This window comes from Bidens hawaiensis, unplaced genomic scaffold (genome assembly GCF_021521415.1).
Source record: "Bidens hawaiensis isolate Kalapana, Puna unplaced genomic scaffold, B.hawaiensis_p1.1 tig00001758_1, whole genome shotgun sequence".
NCBI classification, from domain to species: domain Eukaryota; kingdom Viridiplantae; phylum Streptophyta; class Magnoliopsida; order Asterales; family Asteraceae; genus Bidens; species Bidens hawaiensis.
In genome coordinates, this window is record NW_027491099.1 from 3,534,669 (window position 1) to 3,546,629 (window position 11,961).

At 33.7% G+C, this 11,961-nt stretch overlaps 1 pseudogene; it reads left to right on the top strand.

The window, feature by feature from the left end:
* Positions 1–1,695: 1,695 nt before the first annotated feature.
* On the top strand, positions 1,696–3,265 carry LOC143596923 (epi-neemfruitin B 7-O-acetyltransferse L7AT pseudogene; annotated as a pseudogene).
* The last annotated feature ends 8,696 nt before the right edge of the window (positions 3,266–11,961 follow it).

Here is an 11,961-nt window from a genome sequence, read left to right on the forward strand (position 1 = left end):
CTTGAACGAGCCCCAACTTCAGTTTTAAAATTCTTTTGGATAATAACAATTAATAGTAAAGAAATTACTCAATTAGCGTTTTTATTATGTATGCGAAAATGAGCAGAATCATATAATATTTACCTCTAAAGGTGCTCGAACGGATGGCCTGCAGAGCTTGGCCGGAGAATGAGCAGCGGCGGTGGCTTAAACGAGTGGACACGTATGTCTTTATAGAGTTTTCCAACGTGTAGCTAGGACTGTTCAAAGGGTAAGACCCGACCCTTTTACCTAATACCCTACCTGGACCCTTTACCCTTTTAGAAAGAAATGTGGACCCGAGGCCCTACCCTCTAAACAATAAAAGGGTCGGGTATAAATAAGGGTTTCAAGGATCCAACCCTTTACCTTTTAAGATATTAATCGCATCTTCTTATTTGCGTTTATTAGTTGCATATCTCATATATGACTTTAAATTTGCCGTTCAAAAAAAAAAAAATATTTGAATTCTAGAACAATTATACTTTTATTTAATAACATAGTAAAGTTTAACTTCGAAAGTTTATCAACCATTTGAATTAATGCAAACAATATTCACATTCACAAATTACACGTAGAGAACAATTCAGTGATTTCCATATATATGTTTCCATTCAGTAGTATGACCCTTTAATTTTATTTTTCTTAGTAGTTGGAAAATTTCTGATAAATCATATATGAATACAAACCTCTCATAAATTTCAAATTAATCGTGAATATGATGTATATCTATCTAGTAAACGGGTCAAGGGTTTGAAAAAAGGTCAAGCCCTTTAAACCCTTTTACCCTTTAAGGTGAAATTTAAATACTCTTTACCCGACCCATATTATTTATTCGGGTCTAATAAAGGGTTTTAAGAGTCGGGTAACCGGGTTTCAAGGGTCCGGCCCTTATCTTGCTCACCCCTACGTGTAGCTCAAGTCGATGAATCCTGAAAATATTTGGGTTCTATAATTATAACCCGAATTAACTCAAACATTGACAGCTATAAACACGAAATTTGGGTTTCACGTTTTACGCGCACAAGTTTATTTGTTCACCAAGCTATCGCATCACAAAAGTATTCGCAAGATCAATAGTTTTGGCATATGGAGAAATTATATGAAATATTCGTTTATTTGATTCTTCAGCCTCTATGATTTAAACCTTACATTTTATAAGAGTCCATCTTTTGTTCCTCGCTAAGGAACCCGAAACCTCGAAGATGACTATGCTAATCATGAGTTATGTTTTGTATATATATAACTGGTAGCAAAACACTTAATTGTTTGATTTAAAGGGAACTTAATGCTACCAGTATCTTTCAATTAAGATACACTAAATAAAATGCTATAATGTACTAATTAATCAGTGCATCTCTCTCTCACGTGAGTTTAATTCATCTTGGGAATCTTAGTATCTCAGTTCATTGACTATTTTCATATCATATTAGATTAATACAGATTAGCAGATATCTTACCAAATCAAGTTCATGTAAACCGAGCCTCTATTATTGATAAGAATTATGATGGTTAAATATAATTAAATCCATTGGAATCAAATTGCACGTTATCAAATAGAAAATATACATAAAGTATTGATTACAAATCGTACTATAAAAGGGCATTTAGAGGGCATATCTAATATTGCAATTACCATCTTTTTCACAGCACTAAGACTTAGCCAGCCAATTTTTACTATGGATATTGAAATTATTTCCAAAGAGAGCATTAAACCATCATCCCCAACACCAAACCATTTGAAAACATTCAATCTTTCGATCCTAGATCAACTTATTGTCACCCCTTATGTGCCAATCATCCTGTACTACCCTAACCAAAATGGCGATAATATCTTCCAAGCCCTACAAAGATCAGTGGGTTTAAAGAAATCCTTATCTGAAACCTTGACTCAGTTTTATCCACTTGCCGGAACAATTAAAATGAATAAGAACAATCTTTCGATTGATTGTAACGATGTTGGTGCCAACTATGTCTTAGCTTTGGTTCATGGTGGTCTTGATGGCTTTTTGCGCAATCCTCACCATGGATTGATCAACAAGTTCTTGCCATTTGAACCTAGTTATGATGAATCTAGTGCGGGTGCTCGTGTGACAAATGTTCAAGTGAACATTTTCAAGTGTGGTGGAATCGCTGTCGGGTTGTGTGTTTCACACAAGATCCTTGATGGGGCTGCACTCTACACTTTTCTAATAGGATGGGCTCACATGGCTTGCGGAACTGAAGAAGTCATTTATCCAAATTTTAATGCTCCATCGATTTTCCCTGCGAATAGCTTGTGGCTTAGAGACATATCCATGGTTATATCTCAATCAATGTTAAAGGAAGGCAAATGTAGAACCAAAAGATTCATATTTCATGCGAATGCCATTGCCGCATTAAAAATGGAGGCAAGTAGAAATGGAGTGCAACAACCAACACGAGTTAAGGTGGTATCTGCTTTGATATGGAAGTGTGCAATTGCAGCCTCTAAAGAAGCATGTGGATTCGAGAAATCTTCTCGGATAATCCAATTTGTGAATCTTCGTAGCAAGCTTGCTGTAAAGTCATCAAAAAACATGATTTGTAACATGATTTGGATCTAAAATGCAGTGTACAAAGCTAGCCACGAAACCACATTTCATGATTTGGCGAATAAGGTGCATGAAAGTTTCGCAAAAATCGATGACGATTTTGTAAACAAAGCACAAGGTGATGAAGGTTATGCTGCAATGCAGAAGTCCCTTCAACAAATGGGAGAAATTTCCTCAACCGAGCCAATAGACAACTATAACTTTACAAGCTGGTGTAACATGGGTTTCTATGATATTGATTTTGGTTGGGGAAAGCCTATATGGGTGTCTGGTTTCATAGGTGAAGGGGTCCTAGTATTTATGAATGTTGTGAACTTAATGGATACAAACTCTGGTGATGGAATTGAAGCATGGGTGAATTTAGATGAACAAGAAATGAAGATTCTAGAATGCAATCCGGAGCTACTAGCATATGCCTCAGTGGATCAAAGTCCAATATCAAATGATCGATGAAGTTGCTACTTCAAGATCATATATATGTTTCTCAAAATTGGAGTTTAAGTTATGTGAATAAGGCTCGCGTGACATGGGCCATCAGTTTGTTGTAATGAATTTATAATTTGGAATTGGAATGAACATCTTCTTTGTAATGTTTTTATCTCTGAACTTTAACCGTGCATGTTAAGACGACCATTATCTACACATTACCTTCCCCCTTCCCCTTATAATGTTGTTTTTGTTACGAAAGTGAGAAATAAATAAATTGATTATTATGAAAGGGAGGGGCCCTATATATATGCAAGTTATGTGGGCATATATGCTTGTAACTAAACTAAATAACTGCTCCATAATTAATATATTAACCAACACTTCTCAAGTTTAAGTATAAGGTAGCGTTTGGTATACATTAATGAGAGGCGAAATGGAATGGACTATTGTGATGGGATGAAAAAAAATATGTTTGGTTGGTCAATGGAATGGAATCACTCATTACCATATTCATTTCATTCTCTTTAAAGCACTCCAAATTCATTGCATTCACCCCCTTGATTTTTTTCATTCCATCCCTTTTTTCACACTCCACCACCCTCCCACCAATACTACCCATTGTCCTCTCACCACCACCACCGTCGGCCATCACCACCACCCGCCTCCGCCGCCGGCCACCACCACCGCCTACCATCATTGTCCACCACCGCCACCACCAACCACCCACCACCCCTTACCATTGTTATTACCACATGGTAACCAAACATGTCAATGGAATGGTAATGATAAATTCTATTACCTCGTCCATTCTATTCTCTCGCTCATTCCATTTCATCGCCTATTCCAACTTGCTACAAACATTAATTTGGCCTTTTCGGAGAAGTTTAGTGAAAATATCTGCATGCAAACTAAAAGAATGTTTTGACATGAATTAGCTAAATGGAAGGAGGATATGTTTGAGTGTGTTCTCTTTAAATAATTGATTTTCGCTATACACACATATATACACAACCAAATAATTTTTATTGTTTTTTATTTTTTTATATATTATGATTGTGTTTTAACGTATTTTTTTATATAGTTTTATATATTTTATTTTTTTTATAAACTTATGTTAATCATAAGTTTATATATGTATAAATTAACAAATCATATACAAATTTAAACGTATAAAAAATTTAGATATGCGTAAAAACTAACTTTCGTAAATATAATCGTAAATATACATATCTTAAGTGACAAGTCTATGCTCAAATAGTGTTAATATGTAAATACTTTTTTTTAAACTATTGGTTGTTAGGAGTTCCTTAAAGTCGCTACTAGAAAAATAGTTTCCAATGACTAACAATTTATGACTCGTGGCTATTTATGACTCGAAATGTGTGCCATAAAAAAAGAGTCATGTTTTCCAACAATTAGAAGATTTATAACTCACTTTTTTGCGAGTCATTAAGAAGGAGTCATAAAATGAAAAAAAAACGAAGATTTATTACTCTCCTGAAATAAAAATAAAAAATTAAACACCCACCATGTATCAAAATATAGAGCCCAATTAAACTTAAACTTGAACCCATTTCATCTACCTATCTTATCTTCTGATACATACCACAATCATCGTTCTTCTCCCTCAATCACCGCTAAGGGTTTGAAACAAACTTATTCACAGCTCTAATCACTCTTCTCCATCGGTTTTATAGGGTTCAGTCACACTCATTCATGGCTAGGGTATGCAGCACACTCATTCACTGCTAGGGTTTGTTAATTGGAGTTTATTGAAGTAAAAGTTTCAGGTACATACCTTCAATTTTACATTGTTCTACTGTTAATTGCTAGTTTCATAAGTGGATAGGGTTTCACAGACTATTAATTTAGTCCTTGAATAACTGAATTTATTGCTTTCTAAATGTTAAATCTAAATACAGATCTTGTTTAAATGGATTTTTTTTAAATTCTGATAATTATTAAAAGATATTGTACTCTTATGACCTTTAGGGTCATTTTTAGGACTGTTTATGGTCGTTTTTAGGGCTGTTTATGCTGTTTGGGGTTTTTATATGGCTCTGCTTGGGGCTATTTTGTCACACCCGACCAAAGGCGGCGGAACATGCCGGGGTGCAACCGATTGCCCAACAACACAAGACATTATTTAAAGTGACAATATTTATTCAACTCATTTTATTTCATAAATCAGTAATCGACACATCTCATTCACACAAACAAATTGAATACAAGTAACAATTATATTGTTCATTTTATTGAGAATGTTTAGATTGAGATCGAAATTCAGATTCTTCCCTAACAGCCTTTTTAATCATTTGTTGGATTTTATTCATATATTTCTCGGGAATCTCTTCCTCTCGTTCATGTTCGGGACATTTCCCTTTTTCTTCACGTCTTTCGGCTTCCTTTCGGGAGGCCTCTCGATTATCACTTTGTCGAGACATATTTTATCTTTTATTCTTTTTCTTTTATCTGAAATGTAACACATTTCTTTTCTTTAAAACACAATTTTTATTTATTTCACACACACATATATATATATAAATATCAAAACATGATATGTATATATTATTTTTACAACATACATATATATCGCTTTAAAACGATATATAGCTCCTATCCTTATTACATCATATCTTACACATAACATACAAACTATTTTAACACATAACAACTTTCCATTATCATCATCATCATCATCTTCTCAATCCTTCATGAATTTCTTCACCACTTTGGTTAGCTTGTTGCATTTGCGAAGAAGCTTGTCTCCCATCTTCTTCTTTTTCTTTCCATCAATATCAATCTTCTTTCTCAACTCATCCGTTTCCTGTAAGGCTCGATCCAAATGCTCCTCCTGGGACTGAGGTATGTCAGTAGGATATCCGTATCTTGAAGGTGGGTCGCGGTAACCCATCATCACAATGTCATAGTGGTTCTTCGGGTTTGGATACGGAGACATTGTCACATCGGAGGGATGGTTGAAGAATGCGTCGGCTGCTTCATTCTGTTCACGGATTTCCTTGGCCTGTTCTTCAATGGATGGAATCTTGCCTTGATACGGTGGGAAACTTGATGGCGCCTTACCCTTGAGTTCATGGAGGAATTGTATTTAAGGATCAACCGAACCATTGCTTGGGGTTGAGTGTTGCTCTTCCATTGATGTGGTTACTTCATTTGGATTGTTCGAATATTCCTCCTCAGGGTCGGTTTCCTCTTCTGGTTCTTCTTCGGTCATTGCTGGCATTTGAATCTTCTCGTATGGCATTGTCACTCTCATCTTGGGCTTGTGAGATGGCCCTTCCTTGTTGATGCGGGAATCAGCAGGAGTCCATAGTTGAAGTGCCGGTATGCCACCTTCGTTGATCGGAGTGGCATTGCATCCAGTCAGATGAAGAAGATTTAGGTTCCTCCTTGATTGGTAAATTGGAGAGGAAAGCATACGAAGGATGTGGATTTGGTAAATGTGTTGAACTCCCGGATGGGTAATACAGCGGAATTTCAGTTGGTTGATAAGTCGGAATTCCGGAAGGATAATATGTTGGGACCTCGGAGGGTTGGTACATGGGTAGGCTTGTTGGATGATAGCTGGAGTGTCTTGGTGCTTGGTATGTTTGATGTGGAGTGTTATCTAAGTGGTAGATTGGACTTGGATTGGGGTTTTGGTTATGTTCCTCGTTGGAGTTGAAGAATGATTCAAAGTAATCCTTACTCATGATGCATCTTGGAAATTTGTAGTATTTCCTTGCCCTTCTTGCTTCATTATCATAGCATTCCATTAGTTTCTCGAAAGACATCTTTGGGTGGTTTATATTGAGGAGAGGGAAAGAAAAGGTTACCAACCAATCTTATCCCTATTCAAATAAACAAGTAAAGAATTCCTATGCTTGGATCGAAGCTTGGGTATTGTTTTATGATAACCAATTCACTAAGATCGATGGCTCTGATACCAACCTGTCACACCCCCATCTTAGGCCTAGGAGTGTGATCAATAGTTGGTACCACATTTGTAAATATATCAGAGTAGCGGGTTTTAGCGGAAGACTTAATAAAACATGTGGATTTAAAGTTAGAAATATTTACATTACAAAAGATGAGACGAAAGTCTCGTTTAGTATTTACTTGTTTATATGTTTTACAAAACCACCATATTTTAATATTTACACAAAATTATCTGAGCCATCGGATTCTTGAGCTCTTCGTCTTTCAAGCTCTAATCTTGGTTACCTGCAAAATATTATAAAATGCATCAGCAACGAATGCTGGTGAATATGCTGACGCTAAAAATATTTTCTTTACTTAATTACCCCTCGTTACTACGTAAGCCTCGGCCCATCTTGGATTAGGAATAATCAAGTTAAAACAATCATTATAAACTCAAGTCTCTACACTAGGTCACCCCAGCAAAACACCGCAGCGTTTCAACGTACTTAGGTACCATAAATATACACAAGGTCATTCTCACTCGAACATACTTTGGTTCGGCCTATCGTGGCTGGAGGTCGTGACCAGGCGTGGTGCGATGTGCCCACCGCATACCACATATATAAGGATCTAGACAAACGTATACTACAGCCTGAGGGCTAGGCTCATACTCTTATTTACAATGTTTTTAGAGACACATAGCCTTATGTAAAGTTTTACACATAACACGTTTGATTTGTTTGAAAACAAGTTTGTAAAAGTGGGGCGTATTCACCTTTAAAATGGGATCGGCTTCCAACACCGTCCTTGAGTCTTTCTCTTACTATCTCGCACCTCTAGTACAAGTATAACTTTTGTTAGTCAGATACACGATCCGGCTTAAGACCTTTAGTCTTGTTTATCTCGATGAACCTTTAGTTCCAAAATCTCTTTTTTACTTTAAAACCTTTAGTTTTAATAGTTATTTATAAACCATTAGTTTATTTATAAAACCCTACGTTTCTTCTTCTTTAAGAAATGTATTCTTTTCTTTATATTTAAGTATACTCATTATACTTAAATATATTTTATAACAAAGAAATGTATATATATAATCACACACATATATATATATATCTATGTATATATACCTTTATATTCCTTTCTTTTCTTTTCTTTTCTTTGTTATTTATTTTCTTTTTATAATCATCGAGTATAATTCCGACTTAGGGCATTAAGCCGTTATAATATTTTATTATTTTAATCGGACATTACACCTACCTTTACTCGGCTTATAAATCCCTAGATTGTCGGGCAGCACTTCGACTCAGCTTGATCAACACTCCTTCCTCGTAAACTCTTTTTCCTCCATTTGGCACGCTTCTCGAGGCACCAACACTTCACGGCACGTATTTCGAGATGATTTTCGGGTCGTCAGAGAGTATCACCTTCTTGTTTGGAACATCGTCAGGGTGTGGTACAAATATCGAGATATGGCACGAATTACGAGAAATCGGGTACGCAAAACGAGGTGGATCGATGGCATGAACTTCGAGGTTAAGAGAGAAGTTAGAGAGAGAGTAATATGTGTGATGTGGTGTGAGTTGGAATGAATCCCGGAGGTTGCTATTTATAGACATGAAATTGGATCCCATCGCGGTACGCGATGGGTCCTTTGCTTGGCCTGTCACGTAGCACGACGTAGGCCTGGTGACTCACACAGTAGACCTGCCACGTGTCAACACGTGGCAGGCGCCGCGCCACATGGTGACACGTGGCGGACATGTTTTCACATGGTGACACGTGGCGGCAAACGTTGCCACCGTGTGCCACGTGGCACACGTGTCACAATCTGTCATACATCCCATCACGGTACGCGATGGGAGTCACTTCTGACCCATCGCGTAGTGCGATGGGTTAGGAAAACAAGAATTACATTTTAGCCCCTTGAATTTGGAAATTGACGAGTTTGGTCCCTTGACTTTTGTAATTTGACATTTTTGGCCCGAAATTTACGTGATGTTACATAACGACCTAGTATAGTCTTTACTTTAGGGTCCTTATACGTGTTGACTATACTTGTTTACCCTACTTGATTGTTCAACACCACTTGTTTATTTATATACTTATTTATTTCATCAAATCGTATATATACACAAATACTCGAAACATACTAAGGTATCCTTACCTTTGTTTAATTTTATATATACACATGCATGCACATTCATAATAATGTAAGGTATCCTTATCTTACCGCGAAAACATTAGTTTTATTGTGTTTTATGGATCACGAGTATTTGACTTGGATCCCGTTGTTTCAAATCTCCTTAAAGATTGTCTCATATATGATGACCACTTTAAGTAGTCGAATGCGAGCGTTCCCTCGCCATCCTAATTTTTCGGTGTTAAAACAATAGAACCATGGTGGTTCGTGGACTAGTGTTTTGACATGACGTTGTATTCCGATTATTATTTTTGGTTGCAATCGTTAATTGAGTCTAAAACATGAAAAAGACGCGGTGGTACGTGCACATGTTTAGACTCCAACAATGTATTTTTTGTAAAAAGGTTTTTAGTGTCGGAATATCAAGTCATGGTGGTTAATGTGCGATTTTTTCACCTTTAAATCTTAAAACATTATTATTACGTTTCAGGAATTTAAACCATTTTTCATTTATTTTGTTATAAATTCTTATCACAAGTCTTCATTTATAAATGTTATATTTTTTTTATTTGTTAATAATTTATTTTATATCTTGATTTTATATGGTAAAGGTTTACACCAATTTTCTCATTTCGATTTCACAAGGATTTTTATTGCAAATTTAGTTCATTAAAAAGCTCTTCGATATAAGTTAAAAAAATAATAATAATAAATATGTGTATATATATTTTGATCTATTCATAATGATTTTTAATATGCCATTTATTTTCATTAAGACTATTTACAAACAAAAATCTTACTATATGAATTTCATCATATTAAGAAGGTTTTATGATAAATTTTACCTCAACTTTTCAAATAAATTTCCTATTGTATAAACTTTAAATTGTCTTTAAAGTCCTTGTACAAAAATTTTATAAAAATTTTATTTTTATAACTATTCCGTTTAGTTTAGACGATCACTTCAAAATTTTAATTATTTAAACTTCTCACGAAAAATTTAATTATACTACAATATATAATGCACGTAGTAGAATTTTCGATACCCAAATTTATTTTCATAACAACTTCATCATGCAATCTTTGGTTCATTATAAATTTTCGTAAATAAAAATTTACATCATACGATTTTCCACGTTTTAAAATTCTTATGATAGTTTTGCCATTATTTTTCAAGAAAGTCACAAACTTGTAGCTTGTAATTTTCTTGAAATCCTCATGCAAACTTCATAGAAATTCTACTTTAAAGACAAAAATCGTTTACTCGCAGTTTCTCGATTTACAATGCCGGTCATTCTAACTTACCATGATATTTTCGTTACACGATATTGGATAACGAACTTGGTAAAAAACAATTTCATTACACAACTTTGTATTCTCAAAACGACATTCATCATTCAATATTGAGACCTCATAACAAATTTTAACACTCAATTCACTTATTTTAAACTCCTCATAAGCAAAATTTTAATTTGATCCTTATAAAAATTAAATTATTTTACTTCCTCATGACGATCAACTTTTATTTTTACAATAAACCTTAAAATGCAAACTTTATTATCTTAGTTTTTCCGTGATGTCTCCCACTACTAAATTTTAAGCATTTCAAGAACGATACGTTATGCTGGTTGATTTATTTCAAACTTTCTCGTAAATTATTTTACAACCTAAGCCGACCAGACGTATCATAACAACTCTCATTTTACTGGAAAAATTTTAGCAAAAAAAAAAATAAATTGTGTGATTCACACGCTCGGATCTCAAAAATTCTATTTATAATATATATATATATATATATATATATATATATATGTTTAAGTTCAAGAAAGAAATCAAATTATTGCAAGAAATGAGAGAAATGAATATGAACCACTAGTTTTATTTTAGGTTTTAAATATTTAAAATAAATAAAAAAGATGTTAATGCAACACTAAAATACACTCTCTCACTCCAATTAATACAACTAATATAACCATAATAAATATCTCAATTAATATATCTAACTAATTTAACTATAATAATTAAAAAGATAAAAACACTAATTTAGTTTTATTTTTTATTTACACATTCTTCATTTTATTCAACATAAATACAATTTATTCATATAATACTATTTCTTTATATTAAAAAAATAATTTCCACTCAATATATTAGCATATATCAACGTATTTAAGTTCGATAAATATACAACCTACACAAATTTATATAACCTACACTAGTTTTGAGCAATAAAAACGTATAATTTACACAAAGTTAAATAAATATACAACCTACACAAAGTCATATAACCTACAAAGTTATATAAACTACACTTGTTTTGAAAAAGTGTAGATAATCTACACAAAGTTAAAATTTTCGTGTGTAGGTGTTTTATGTGTGTAGGTTATATGTTTTCGTGTGCGTGTGTATTTTATTGATGACGAATTTTGTGTGTAGATTAAATGTTTTTCGTGTTTAGGTTATATGCTGTCTTATTCTTAGAACAAGTGAAGATTATACATTTTTGTGTAGGTTGTATGTTTTTTGTTGATATCTAATGCAAACACATGTAAAATTATTTTTTGGTATTATTCATCATAATGTAAGTATGTGTTGATGGATATGAATATATTGAGTTGGAAGAAATTAGTTTTGGATAGAAAGAAATTTTAATGCATGAATAAATTATATGTGTATAGGATAAAAATTCAAGAAACAAAAAGTAAGTTATAAAAGTAAATGGGTTCTTAATATTTTCTAATTGTAATAATTTATTTAGTTATATTAATTAAATAAATAAGTATTATGGTTTATTAGTTATATTATTTGAAGAAAGAGAATAATTAATAGTTTCTTTATTTAGCTTTAAGCATTTAAAACTTAAAACAAAACTAGTGG